This window comes from Epinephelus fuscoguttatus, linkage group LG7, assembly GCF_011397635.1.
Source record: "Epinephelus fuscoguttatus linkage group LG7, E.fuscoguttatus.final_Chr_v1".
Lineage (NCBI taxonomy): Eukaryota > Metazoa > Chordata > Actinopteri > Perciformes > Serranidae > Epinephelus > Epinephelus fuscoguttatus.
Genome location: NC_064758.1, coordinates 45075626 through 45091353, shown reverse-complemented (window position 1 = coordinate 45091353; position 15728 = coordinate 45075626). Strand labels below are relative to the sequence as shown.

Genomic DNA, 15728 nt, shown 5'->3' with positions numbered 1-15728 from the left:
TTACACAGCCTGGAGGTGTGTTTGGGGTCATTGTCCTGTTGAAAAATAAATGATCGTCCAACTAAACGCAAACCGGATGGGATGGCATGTCGCTGCAGGATGCTGTGGTAGCCATGCTGGTTCAGTGTGCCTTCAATTTTGAATAAATCCCCAACAGTGTCACCAGCAAAACACCCCCACACCATCACACCTCCTCCTCCATGCTTCACAGTGGGAACCAGGCATGTGGAATCCATCCGTTCACCTTTTCTGCGTCTCACAAAGACACGGCGGTTGGAAGCAAAGATCTCAAATTTGGACTCATCAGACCAAAGCACAGATTTCCACTGGTCTAATGTCCATTCCTTGTGTTTCTTGGCCCAAACAAATCTCTTCTGCTTGTTGCCTCTCCTTAGCAGTGGTTTCCTAGCAGCTATTTGACCATGAAGGCCTGATTGCCGCAGTCTCCTCTTAACAGTTGTTCTAGAGATGGGTCTGCTGCTAGAACTCTGTGTGGCATTCATCTGGTCTCTGATCTGAGCTGCTGTTAACTTGCGATTTCTGAGGCTGGTGACTCGGATGAACTTATCCTCAGAAGCAGAGGTGACTCTTGGTCTTCCTTTCCTGGGTCGGTCCTCATGTGTGCCAGTTTCATTGTAGCGCTTGATGGTTTTTGCGACTCCACTTGGGGACACATTTAAAGGTTTTGCAATTTTCCGGACTGACTGACCTTCATTTCTTAAAGTAATGATGGCCACTCGTTTTTCTTTAGTTAGCTGATTGGTTCTTGCCATAATATGAATTTTAACAGTTGTCCAATAGGGCTGTCGGCTGTGTATTAACCTGACTTCTGCACAACACAACTGATGGTCCCAACCCCATTGATAAAGCAAGAAATTCCACTAATTAACCCTGATAAGGCACACCTGTGAAGTGGAAACCATTTCAGGTGACTACCTCTTGAAGCTCATGGAGAGAATGCCAAGAGTGTGCAAAGCAGTAATCAGAGCAAAGGGTGGCTATTTTGAAGAAACTAGAATATAAAACATGTTTTCAGTTATTTCACCTTTTTTTGTTAAGTACAAAACTCCACATGTGTTCATTCATAGTTTTGATGCCTTCAGTGAGAATCTACAATGTAAATAGTCATGAAAATAAAGAAAACGCATTGAATGAGAAGGTGTGTCCAAACTTTTGGCCTGTACTATAGCTTACAACAATTATTATTGAAAGTAATAATATTATAGTTATAGTTCTGGCTACTGTGGTACAATATGTTGAAAGTATGTATTAATATCTGGCAGTATACATGTGTGACAATAGTCATATGTGTATAATAACAGTAGAAGTATGACTAATGACTAATGATGGCAGCAGCAGCAGGAGGCATCTGGCAGGACCACGGCAGCAGCACAACCACACACGTCACGCTGTCCAGGCACCGCTGTGATATGAGTTAATCTGAGAGACAGTGGAGCACAAAGGCTCCGGAGAAGAAGCCGAGTTAGTGACATCCAGAATGGCCGAGTTAGCAAGATGCAGAGAGAGAGAGAGAGAGAGAGAGAGAGCTGGCTGCCAGAGGAGGAGAGACTCTGCTCACACTGTGACAGACAAGAGGTCGAGTCAGAACTACACTTCCTCACCTCATGCCCCAAATACCAGGCTCTGAGAAATGAACACTTTCCCAAAATAATAAAAATACATGCTGAATTTGAAAACATGACAGACATGGAGAAACTCCCATATTTACTTGGGGAAATACCGAAATGTGAGAACATTGCAGCTAAATTCATCATCTCATGTCACGACCTGAGGACAGCCAGTGGAACCTGAGAAACACAACTCAGTATTTACTTCTTTTTAATTGTTTAATTCTTAATTATTTATCTATTCATTTATTTCTCGTATCAACATCAACACACACACACACACACTCACTAGCTTGTTTCAGGATCCAGTTTGTGTTCATTTTCAGTACATGACGTTCATCATAGAGAGCAGACTGTTAGAGGTCGAGGAGGTCACTACGGGAGATGAACTGATTGTTACCCAGATCATGTGACTCCTGCATGTATACAGTCAATCAGACCCAAACTGGCCGAGGCGCTCTGAGCATGCTCCACAGTTTCCGCCCCGGGCTTTGACCCGGAAGTCCAATAGCATTAAATGTGTAAGAGAAGAAGAAGCCGGTAACAACATGGAGAAATCTACATCCAGAGCCGTGACTTTTTGGACGGACCAAATGTACAGAGCTGTAAAGTTGTCCGCCATGGTAGCAGTTAGCTGCTAGCTAACCGTAGCTAACTTGTTTGTCCATTGTTTGGTCTGTGACGATGACTGAGGAGAAATCTGGACCAGTCGGGAACCACTGATGTTCCTGTCCAGGGCGGCAGGAGACTCTCATCTCTCTTAGAACACAGCAGAAGACATCAGAAGCTGCAGCTCGTTGCACAGAGCAGATGGAGTTTTATTGCTAACAGGAATGTGAAATATAAATACAATACAATAATCAGGATGAATGTATTTTTAATAACTTAAACACAACAAAAAATCTTTGATACATGTCGGTCATAACTGGACATTTAACAGTGTTAACTCTGTCTGTATGCTGCAGCACAACAGAGTAGGACATGACAACTATAATCACCAAACAGACAAAGAAACAGTTTAGTGCCTACTTTCTTATTTATGGTCAAAGCACAGATATCAAGGAAAATGACCAAATCAAAAATGATGCCATGCGGCAGATGGAACAGAACCTTGGTGCAGTTGGCCCCGCCCCTCCAGGCTCCCTTACAGTCAAGATGGAGGTGAAGACAAAAACTGGGATGTATTCATCTGGTACTGTGCCTAGCTTTAGTGGATCATGACATATAGGGTTTGAAATGAATCTACAGATGCTCCGGCTCAACATGAAACCAAACTTTTCTGTGGACGTTCGTTTTTGAGACTTGACGAAGGCCAACATGTGTCCTGCAGCAGACAGTATGGCTCATTATTTTTAGCTGTGCCAATTTCCAAAAAACTTGTCGCCCCTACCGGCCGGTGAAGAGTAGTGGTGTAAGAAAATATCGATACGTTGAAAGATCACGATATTTTGTTTTGCAATACTGTATCGATTCTGTTGATATTTAATCAGTAGTTTTAATGCAAACATTTCTGGCAGTGGTTATTTTGTGTGTTGTATTTAACCCTCCTACCGCTAGTTACCAGCAGTCACACGGCCGTTTGACTATTCCACTCCACCGACACAACAAGATCGTGCAAGTGTAAAAGCCTCGGCAAACTCTGGAGTCTCGTGTCAGCAAACACAGGTGACTGATGGCTGAATCTGAGTCCATGAAATCCATAAATTAGATTCTTTTGAAAAAAAAATCAGATTTATTGCCTTGCTTAAAGTATTGCAATATGTTGCAATATATCAAATCATCACCTCTGTATCGTGATATGTATCGTTTCCCCAGATTCTTGCCAATACACACCTCTAGTGAAGAGGAGTGAGAAGTCAGCATTTAATGACGTATAAAACAGGATTTTTAGCCATACGAATCACTGCATCCACGAGAGGTCCTTGAGCGTACAGTCATACATGTGCACACAAACTGTTAGGCTGATAGGTCCAGTAGTTTGTAAGATTGGCTGCGGACAAACAGATACACACACGAAAACACACACACACACACACACACACACTCAGGCACACATGCAACCAAACACATGATCCTGTCCAGATTAACACCTGCTGGAAACAATAAAGGGTGTTAAGGATATCTGTAAACAATTTCAAATCTTATTGAGCTGTCTGTCTGTCTGTCTGTCTGTCTGTCTGTCTGTAGATCCTGTCTCGCTGTGATATCAGTCTCCTGCAGGAGGTGATGGATCCTGATGGTAAAGCCATCCAAAAGCTGCTGGCATCTCTCAACAGGTACTGAAAAAAACTACTAAGGCAGCTCACACACACTCATTACTGCTTCTCCCTGAAAGTGTCTGTAGGTGTGTAGTTTGTAGGTCTACAGGTCTGTGGTCTGTAGCATAGACTGAATATAAAGATGGACGACACAAGAAGAATTCAGCTACTATCCATTTTTAAAGCATTTTAAATCCATGAATTAGAAAATTGTATCATAAACTCAGTCGTACCAGTTATTGGCACACTTCAGACATGAAAGGCCGTTTTTAAACAATACTTTTTTGTATCGGTCACACAGTTTCACATCTTTCTGTCCAAACTGTCTGTTAGTATCTCAGTGACTTTATTTGATATGTTTGCATTTTTATTTGACCTTCTAATGAGCCAAAAAAAGAAAATTTGGCAGGGTTAATTGCAGAGGAGAGATGAAAGCACAAAGTGTGTATGTTTTATATAATGAAATGTTCCTTTATTCAACAATACAAGCTGTTAAAATGGAATTTAGATTCAGCATCAAGTGTACAGTCTCTGTCATGTTCAGCTATTTGAATATTGAAAACGTCACCAACTAGATAGAGGATTAAAAAATGAATGTCCTCAGACAGTTATACTAACAGTGCTGCATCATGGTGATCATTATGTGTCTGCTGTCTGCCTCCAACAGGCCAACCAACAGGTACAGTGGATTTTCTGAGCATGTGGAGCATCCTCTAATCATCATTAATCACCCTAGTCTCCTTTATTTACCCTCTTTACTAATCCTAATGCCTGTAATAATGGATAACATTTTATTTTTGGATAGTCACTGTTACAGTAACTCTGCAACGTGTCAGCTGACGGTCAGCCAGGTCTGTTTCAGCACATCAGACTGAATCAAAATCTTAATGTCTACAAGTTTGTCAGTCAGTGTGTCAAATGATAGAAAGCACCAGTGAGCACCATTCTTTATGTACCTGGTTAACCTTTCAGGTTACAGGAACACCTGTGTGTGTCCTCTACAGGGACAGGGAATATGACCAGCCTACCTTAGCACAACAAATGAGGGGAACTGCTAGCTGCTAGCTGGTTTCCACGTCACAGGTGTGCCTTATCAGGGTTAATTAGTGGAATTTCTTGCTTTATCAATGGGGTTGGGACCATCAGTTGTGTTGTGCAGAAGTCAGGTTAATACACAGCCGACAGCCCTATTGGACAACTGTTAAAATTCATATTATGGCAAGAACCAATCAGCTAACTAAAGAAAAACGAGTGGCCATCATTACTTTAAGAAATGAAGGTCAGTCAGTCCGGAAAATTGCAAAAACTTTAAATGTGTCCCCAAGTGGAGTCGCAAAAACCATCAAGCGCTACAACGTAACTGGCACACATGAGGACCGACCCAGGAAAGGAAGACCAAGAGTCACCTCTGCTTCTGAGGATAAGTTCATCCGAGTCACCAGCCTCAGAAATCGTAAGTTAACAGCAGCTCAGATCAGAGACCAGATGAATGCCACACAGAGTTCTAGCAGCAGACCCATCTCTAGAACAACTGTTAAGAGGAGACTGTGAATCAGGCCTTCATGGTCAAATAGCTGCTAGGAAACCACTGCTAAGGAGAGGCAACAAGCAGAAGAGATTTGTTTGGGCCAAGAAACACAAGGAATGGACATTAGACCAGTGGAAATCTGTGCTTTGGTCTGATGAGTCCAAATTTGAGATCTTTGGTTCCAACCGCCGTGTCTTTGTGAGACGCAGAAAAGGTGAACGGATGGATTCCACATGCCTGGTTCCCACTGTGAAGCATGGAGGAGGAGGTGTGATGGTGTGGGGGTGTTTTGCTGGTGACACTGTTGGGGATTTATTCAAAATTGAAGGCACACTGAACCAGCATGGCTACCACAGCATCCTGCAGCGACATGCCATCCCATCCGGTTTGCGTTTAGTTGGACGATCATTTATTTTTCAACAGGACAATGACCCCAAACACACCTCCAGGCTGTGTAAGGGCTATTTGACCAAGAAGGAGAGTGATGGAGTGCTGCGGCAGATGACCTGGCCTCCACAGTCACCGGACCTGAACCCAATCGAGATGGTTTGGGGTGAGCTGGACCGCAGAGTGAAGGCAAAGGGGCCAACAAGTGCTAAACACCTCTGGGAACTCCTTCAAGACTGTTGGAAAACCATTTCAGGTGACTACCTCTTGAAGCTCATGGAGAGAATGCCAAGAGTGTGCAAAGCAGTAATCAGAGCAAAGGGTGGCTATTTTGAAGAAACTAGAATATAAAACATGTTTTCAGTTATTTCACCTTTTTTTGTTAAGTACATAACTCCACATGTGTTCATTCATAGTTTTGATGCCTTCAGTGAGAATCTACAATGTAAATAGTCATGAAAATAAAGAAAACGCATTGAATGAGAAGGTGTGTCCAAACTTTTGGCCTGTACTGTACATATTCAGGAGCTGGGAGGGTCACCAGCCACAACAGAAACATAGATTTGAATGTCAGCAAAACATTGAGAACATGTCATATTTTTTGAAATATTCATATTCAGGAAAATTAGATGCTTTGATTAATTCAAGTAATCAAGTAAAAAAATAGATCAAAACCTCTGAGAGTTAACAAACTGTTTAATAGATCGGTGAATGCAGTTTGGTCAGAGTGATGGAATACAAAGAGATGGAGCAAAAAGACGACTACTGAACAGATTTTTTGTTTCTTTTCTCAGCGGTTTAGAAGTGGTGAGGAGATTAAAAAGCACCCTACATTGGTTTGGTGTTTGTGGATAAACAGTCTTTAAGGAGTTGTAATATAAGCTGCTGTTAGTACTGTGGATATTGAGGATAAGGCACTGTGACTGTTACAGGACTACGCTTATGTACTTTTACTGGAGTATAGTTTTCAGCGCAAGTAATCTTCAATTTAACACCCACTTCCATATGTTTCTATTTGTCAGGTACTCATTCCACGTTGCTAATATCCAAATAAATAATTTTTCCACAACAACAAAAACTGTAGGCGGTATATTTAATGATGGTGGCATATGTGCCATTGTTTGGCTCCACCATAGACATGGCCCAGTTAAACCCAGATCATATTACTGGAACAAGGCTTGACTTTGCACAGGAGGCAGCTGCTTTCTTTCTGGTGATGTCAAACAGGGAACAATCTGATTTTGCTCATTTTGTCGCTGTTTGATTTGTTGGTGAAAAATTCATTTACAGTCTCTGGTGGTTGGTTCTGGTGTGCTCACAGAGTTTAAGATGATTACGCTCATGGAGATGTGGGATTTGCAATCACTCTTCTTATCTAACAAATGCATGTCCGCTGGTGTCCCTGGGTCCACTCTGAGGGTGTAATCCACTAAACCACAGGGAATAAAAAGCATGATTCCTACATATTCCATTATGTTGTAAACTGTCTAAATTGTTGTGCATGTGTGGATCTGGGGGAAACGTCTTGTCAAACACGATTTAAGGGAAAATGTTCAAAGGCTAACACTGGCGCTAACTGAGGGCTGTCCCAGTGGTGGAAGAAGTACTCGGATCCTTTCCTCAAGTAAAAATAGCAATACGACAATTTAGATATACTCCATTACAAGTACGTATAAGTTCTGCAGTTAAAATCCTACTTCAATAAAAGTAGAGAAGTATTATCAACAAAAACTTAAATATCAAAAACTCTGCAAAAAACTGATCCTGTTTTTGTTAGTTTGTTGATACTGAAGCACCAGTGATAGAGTTGGGGGCTGCACAATATTGTGAAAAATTGACATTGCCTTTTTTTTTTGCGCCCATCGATATATATTGCGATTTATATATATTTTTTTTAAAGATGCATTATTTTCTACCAGATGACTTCAGTAGCTCTACTTGGTGAGAATGAATCATTCTGGAATTATTAGCTGATATTGCTTTGAATGCAACAGCATGAAATGTGCTGAAAATAGGCACTTGTTCAGTTAACCCACCATCTCTTTGTTCTCAGTGCTTATATGTTCCCCCTATAGGCAACTAGCAGCAGCGCTTCTGATTTATTTTTTTTAAATTTTTTTTCGTCTTAGCTCTTTAGAAACTACAACTACTTCATATCCAGGTCGCACACACACACACATACAAAGGTGAACACATTAGAGCGCAGCTCGGGCCGCATTTTCTTGAGTCTGAGACATTTATAACCGAGCCCGGCAAGAACCTGCAGCATGGCACTGTGCACACAGTCAATGGAGCGGAGCCTGTGTTGCGTTCAGGCGTTGTCACGTAAATAACAAATTCAAATTCCAATAGGCCATTTATTCTTTATTCCACTAAATTCGACATCTTTTGTTGGCGTGGCCGAAATATATCTGGTGAGCTCTAGATAAAGCCCAGCTGGATACTACTCCAGGTGGAGGTGTCTCGTCCTCGGTCACATCCAGACCTTGAAAATAAGGCTGCAACCGGTCCCATTCCTTGCAACAGAGACATTCCTCTTCTGTGGGCACTGGGGCACAGCATTCACAGGTACACCACCAATCTCCAGAGCTACGCAGCCTTGCAGCAGCCATTCCTCCTCTCTCGTCCTCTACCTGTTGCGCCTCTCTCTCTCTCCTCCTCCGTTCTTCAATTTCACGAAGCTCTTCGTCAGTGTATTCTGGCTCAAATAAATAAGGGCGGCCATCAAACTCTGCAAAATCAAATTCCTCCTCCACAAAGTTGAAGTCTGGCAAAAAGTCAGCCATTATTCTATAAATCTTTCAGAAAATAAATGAATGAACTTTTCAGGCTACTGTCCGGTTCTGCCTTCCAGCTGTTGCTGCTTGTTCTCACGAGATTCCAGCCGCGCTTTGGAAAGCAGAGCTAAATGGTAAACAAACATGGCAGCACACCGGTAAGGTAAGACAACACGTTTACATGTCATTTTCTATATGTTCTCTGACATTTATCCTAATGATATGAGGCGGTCTTTGTGGAGAAAAAGCTTGTTTAGTGGACTAACTTTGCACTTGAAGGTTGCCCGTTCACTTACGTTTTAACAGGTCTGACGCCTCGGCTGTATCTAGGCTAACGGCTAACATGCTAACTATTATTTTTATGTCACTAGTCACTTGAAACTAATTTAGGACGATAGGAGACAGGTTGAAATAAACTGAAATTTCCCTTTAAGGTACCAGAGTGCATTAAACAAAGCATCAAAATAGAGCTTGTTTATCAAAACAGTTGCCAGAGGAGGATCCCCCAGGGTCCTCTGACAGGCGCCCGGCTCGGCCCAAAATGTTCTCAAATCCCAGAAACACCCTGCGGACATGTGCACGACCGCTGATTGGCCCCTGACCTCCTGGCAAAACAAGCCAAGCATCCCTGTACTAGAGTCTGCAAACACTGAATTAAATCATGACTTCGGAGACCTAAACATGACCATCATTTATTATCTCCACATTATAAAGGGCATGCCAAAATACAGTCACTTAATGGGGTCATTCATTTGCTTTAGGGGCTTTAAAACACGACGACTTTAATGTGTGCTTTATCTAATGTCATCCACACAATCATCCAGGAGATGCTGTTTGTCCTCACATCACAAATAAATAAAAAAGGCAGCACTGAAACAGTAAACAAATCAGCCAATAATGCTGCAAATATATGGACATTAATCAGTGGTTATTGTATTTCCCTGCTGGAGTGGTTTGTTTGTCCTGTGAAACACTGATGAGTCACAGTAAAGCAGTGGACGGTGACAGAGTCTCAAACTCAACACACGACACGAAGACGTTTAAATCAAAGATGTTCAGATTTAGAGTCAAACTGCAGATTTTATGCTTCACAGCAAAACCTCCTCCTGGTGCCGTTTAGACGATGCCAAATACTGTCATGAAATTATATTGATAACAGTAAATTAATTAGTGGTTATTAATCCACTATATTAATTGATTTTTATATTATTAATTTGATTGATTTTGGAAGAGCTCATATTTGCCACTAGATGGCAGCAGAGAGCCAACAGTGTTGGTGTGTGTTAAACAACCTGCTCAGCACACTCACTTCAAATCACACCACAAAACAGTTTGCAAACCCTGTTATTCTAAAAAAGATAACCAGAGCTGAAATAAAGTGATTATTAGTGATATAGCTCGTTATGGTCAACTTAACAGGCTTACAGTGCCTCAGTGTTGTTTTAACGTCATGGAAACTGTTCAGACGCACCAGTTATTTGCATATTAGGCAAAACAGAGTTCACTTCCTCTTTTGCAAAAACATGTTTGGTATCATTTTGTTGGACCACAGCCACAAACAAATAGTGACCAGCAGCTGTACTGAATGATAATTAGGGCAGCGACATGAATAAATAAAGCTTCATTCTGCAGCGGCTGTGTTTTTCCACACTTAAATTATGAGTGTTAATGTATTTTTTATCTACTTGAAAATATTTGGGGTGAATATTGAGCCAGACTAAAGCTGCGTTCATACTCCTTCATCATAAGATTGCACGCTGATCTTTGACCCTCTTCCTCATATATGTGTTACCTTGGAGATAACACAAAACGCCATTCCACAAGCCCTCCAGAGACGGAGGTCAACCCTGAGAGCTCTGCTGTTGTTACTTTGCAATGTGTGTAGTTTTAACTTTGAAGTAATAACTGTATACACTGTAGATTCTAACATGCTGTCTGAAGCCCAGTTCAGACAGAGGCTGATTCCTACCGACTTTGGTGAACTCCTGACTTTCACTCTAGTGCCACCATGAGGGTGACATTTGTGGTTGTGACTGAAATATCTTTATAACAAATCAAATGTCATGACATTTACAAAAGATATGCAAGGTCCCAAGATTATACATTCTAACAACTTTGATGATCGTCTGACTTTTTCTCTCGCCCCACCGTGAGGTTGACATTTTAGTTCTTTGTTAAATTATTAAGAGCGACTGGATGTGAAACTTGGTGCACAAATTTGTGGTCCCGTCTCGTCTCGTCTCGTCTCGTCTCGTCGTCCTCCGCTTATCCGGGTCCGGGTCGCGGGGGCAGCAGCCTCAGCAAGGAAGCCCAGACAGTCCTCTCCCCAGCCACTTCCATCAGCTCTTCCGCGGGAACCCCGAGGCATTCCCAGGCCAGCCGGGTGATGTAGTCCCCCCAGCGTGTCCTGGGGCGGCCCCGAGGTCTCCTCCCGGTTGGACATGCCCGAAACACCTCCCAAGGGAGGCGTCCGGAAGGCATCCTTACCAGATGCCCGAACCACCTCAACTGGCTCCTCTCGATGTGGAGGAGCAGCGGCTCTACTCCGAGTCCCTCCCAAATGTCTGAGCTCCTCACCCTATCCCTAAGGCTGAGCCCAGCCACCCTGCGGAGGAAACTCATTTCGGCTGCTTGTATTCGCGATCTCATTCTTTCGGTCACTACCCAGAGCTCGTGACCATAGGTGAGGGTTGAAACGAAGATCGACCGGTAAATCGAGAGCTTCGCTTTCTGGCTAAGCTCCCTTTTCACCACAACGGACCAGTTAAGCGCCCGCATCACTGCTGACGCTGCCCCAATCCGCCTGTCAATCTCCCGCTCCATCCTACCCTCACTCGTGAACGAGATCCCGAGATACTTAAACTCCTCCACCTGAGGAAGGACCTCCCCCCTGACCTGGAGTGGTCCCCAGAGGATTAACTGTGTAAGTTTGATCTCCTGACTTTTGTACAATATTTTGATGTGTGACCAAATATCTTCAAACTAATGACACTCCCATCAGCTTCAGCTGTACTTTGTGTTTTATTGGAAATTAGCTAAAGTTAGCATGCTATAACAGGGAATGTGGGCAAAGTGAACACATTTTAGCGTATTCATGTTAGCATTTTCCATTGTAGGCATGTTAGCATGCTGATTTGACCTTTCAGCTCAGGTACAACCTCAGAGCTGCCAAAAATACCAGGATGTTCTACTGCATGCAGTTGGATTTTGCAGTATGAAAGCCAGCATGCTTCTCTGGCTATTCTGACCCACAATCCTCTGCAAAGCGGGAATAACGTCACGTCAACTGAACCACAAACAGATGGCAGATTGTTGACAGCTGACGGACGAATGACGGCACATTTAAGTGACAGTAATAATAAGAACATGAATTGTTTAAGTGAAGAAAATAATCATAAAATAACCAACAACAAAAGGACACACCTATAAAAATAACAATAACAGAGAAATGAAAATACTGTTATGAATATTAGGATTCATTTATGCTCAACGTTAGAGACAGAGATGGAGGCAGACGGAGTCTTCTGTCCATACTCTACGTTCATTTTGTATTTATTTGTGCACATTTTCTGAGAGCTTACAGACACAGACGAAACAGAGCAGCATCCCGCAGCGTCACCAGAGATCATGGAGGCAGTGTAGTGTGTTTAAGGGAGATAAAACTGTAGGAGACGACAAAGAATTGAAATAATGGCGGAACGTAACAAATTGGTAATATACAGTAATATATTGTGAAAATATTCTGCGTCCATAACGACCTCCTCCACTGTCGCCTCATTTGTTGTCGTCAGAAACTTTTGACTTCGCCCTCTGGTGCCGTCTATTGGCTGTATCTATCATAAAGGACACATGGAAGTATGAGGGAGGTGACGTTTACAATGTTTAAATTAACATATCTATTTTCAAACATACAGACAGTATAACTGAGCCTTAAAGCCCAGTTCAGACCAAAGATTTGTGATGAGACGAAACTGTCTCAGAACGTTGCCGGTCTGAGCTCGACTCAAGTTGACTGATGGCGTCACCTGACACTCAGCTGGTCAAAAGGCCGGCGGCTGGTTTTAAAGCACGTCACCTGTTTCAACAGCCAATCAGCTTGTAGTGAAGTCTGCTGGTCAGGTCAAAATGGCCACAGACGGCGTGTTGGCTTGCTGCAGCAGGTGCTCCGTCCCCACAGAGCCCTCTGTTTCCGTCCTCACGGTGTGCCGGTGTCAGACGGTGGGTCACTGCTGCTGCTGGCTGTATGTGCTTATGCCCCGCCCACACACACATTCTCACTGACTGATGAATTGGCGCTGGTTATTTATATTATTGTGGCGTATTGATTATGAATACAGTCCATCTGATGCTGGTTTGGTTTCAGCACTGTAGCCAGTATCTCACTATCACTATCCTCATTCAGAGTTTAAGAAGTTACAAATCATATTCAGCCACAAAATAAGTCTGAAAAGCTGCAAATCAGAACGAAGCACAGAGAGTTGTTGACTAGAGATGATACGCCGTCTCATGGTGGTCACTTCCTGTCAACGTTACAGATCAGAAGTACAGAGAGTTGTTGACTAGAGATGATACGCCGTCTCATGGTGGTCACTTCCTGTCGACGTTACAGATCAGAAGCACAGAGAGTCGTTGACTAGAGATGATACGCCGTCTCATGGTGGTCACTTCCTGTCAACGTTACAGATCAGAAGCACAGAGAGTCGTTGACTAGAGATGATACGCCGTCTCATGGTGGTCACTTCCTGTGAACCAGCAGATTTTTAGAACATTGCAGAACGGCGCATTGCACGTAGTCGCCTGTTCCAACTTGTCTCATGATGAATCTTTGGCCTCTGAGGATCATGAATGTCTGTACCAAAGCACCACAATCCATCCAGTTGCTGTTGAGATGCGTCAGTCTGGACCAAAGACCAATCAACTGTGCCATCCCTGGAGCTACGCTGCTAGCATGGCTAAAAGTTAAGAAAACAACAAAAATTTCAATGACAAAATCTAATTTACTTATAAAGTACGGTAAGTGTTGCTTTTTTGTCCTTCATGTTTCTTCAATACAACTCTAGTTACATAAATAACAGTATGTAGATGTTGACACTGCTTTCAGCACATGTGAGTTGCTCTTCAGAGTCAGCTGCAACATTCAAATCAATCTGTGTTTGCATAAAGTTTGGGGAAGTATACAGATCCTTCTCTTCCCTGGAAATGTGCCTGTTGCTAAATTTGGAACAATGCATCTCTTCTCTCTGGATGAGAGGAATGGTTTCTGGACATGGTCCCTGAAAATGACTGTGATAAACTAAAGTAAAAGTTCAAATCCACACTGTGAAAATACTTTTTGAGCAAATGTAAGTCCTGCATTAAAATGTTGCTTTAATAAAGGTTTGTAATCATAATCAGGAAAATGTTCTTAAAGTATCAAAAGTAAAAGCAGTCAGTGCAGAGAAATGGCTCTTTGGGTGTATATGGTATGATATATAGTGTTTGTAAAACCAAACAATAAATGTTTGCTCAACCGACAGTACAAATCCTCAAAATCTCGTCCTGTGCTCGGAGGGTTAGGAGCTCCTGGACCTGCTGGCTGTCCCGTTTATATAACCGCTGTTTCGGCGCTGTTAGAATCTCCGCTGCCGGCTTACAGGCGAGACAACTCTATCCCCCATCGTACCTTTGATATATAATTGTGAGGCGACATAACCACATTAAATTACCGCCTTGAAGAGGCAGTGTAAAAGAGGTTTGAGTGTCTGCTTATGCTGCTGATGCACCAACATACACTGACATGTCTTTACTTTAAAAAGGGAAATCAGGGTTCCAACAAAGGAAGGAAGGAAGAAGGAAAGAAAGAAAGAAGGCAAACTGACAGACAGAACCAAAAGGTGCATGAGAGAGACATAGATCGAGAGAGGAAGGGTGGGGGGCCCACAGAGGCTGCTTAGGCACAAGGCCCAGAGTTTGGTGCTACGCCCCTGCACAGCTTCATGATTTCAGCTTTAAAGAAATGTGTGTGTTTAATAAATGTGAGGAAATATTCATACATAATATATAGCATTTATGTTGCATGTTATGGTGTCTCTTCCCAGCGCCTCACTGTGCTGTATTTTCAGGGTCTAATGTGACAGTTGTCCTCACTGACGCCTCCATGACATGGACTGAGGCCCAGAGCCACTGCAGAGTAAACTACACAGACCTGACCAGTGTGAGGAACATGACAGAGAACCAGAAGGTACAGGAGCTGCTACCTGCAGGAGAACGTGTCTGGATCGGCCTCTTCAGAGACTCCTGGAAGTGGTCGGATGGAAGTAGCTCCTTATTTAGGCACTGGAGACCTTCAGCACCTACTGGTTCCTTGAAGTCTTGTGTGGCTGCAGTCTTTGGCCAATCTGGAGGCTGGGACGACTGGAACTGTGACTTGAAGAGAGCATTTATCTGTTACAGTGGTGAGCTATGGTGTGATTAGCCTTTACATGTACATTTAGGTTTACTTTATTGATATATCCAGCAAAAAACCTCTTGAAAACAAACAAATAACAACCGTAATGATCAAGCTATGGATAGAAAATACAAATTAACATCCATAATGTTGATGATGTTCATGATATTATTCAGTCAGTTAATAATCAGCAGTGATCAGATGATAGGTTCGTGTTGTTTGAGTGACGGCAGAGCTCCATGTTAAGAGACTGAGCTGATGGAAAATGTAGTACCATAGATTTCTCTTTCATTATTGAAGCATGCTGATTATTATCCAACCAGAAATGTTGTGACTAATAAAGCCTGTTTGTTTGTTTGTTTGTTTTAAGTCATGCCTGTTTCAGAGAAAGTGATGAAAGTGATGAAGCTGAGGTTTAAGACACAGGACTCCTCTGTGGATCTGAACGACCATGCTGTGACGGAGGACATCTTAAAGCAGGTACATTTTCTTTTTACAGTAGAACCAAATCATTCATATGATTTAGCTGACTCCTAAGAACATTGTAAATATGCTATATGCAGTCCAAACACATGTGTCATCATTATTGAAAGACTTGTGTGTCAAAAATAATAAAGCATTTACAGCTGAATAAATCAAAGCGTGCAGCAGCATGCTCCTGAAGAAGAACTTCAGCATGAGGACAGTGTGAGAAAGAATGCAGGATAGAATTCACCAAGAGAT

The 15728-nt window shown here is 42.6% G+C and overlaps 1 protein-coding gene across 1 annotated transcript in view; it reads left to right on the top strand.

Moving 5' to 3' along the window:
* The first annotated feature begins 11548 nt into the window (after window positions 1–11548).
* LOC125892360 (macrophage mannose receptor 1-like) overlaps window positions 11549–15728 on the top strand; it is a 189683-nt gene continuing 185503 nt past the window's right edge. Inside the window, exons 1-2 of the mRNA XM_049582331.1 lie at window positions 11549–15012; window positions 15376–15485. The gene's annotated coding sequence lies outside the window, so the exon portion shown is untranslated. The remainder of the gene's footprint in view (window positions 15013–15375; window positions 15486–15728) is intronic.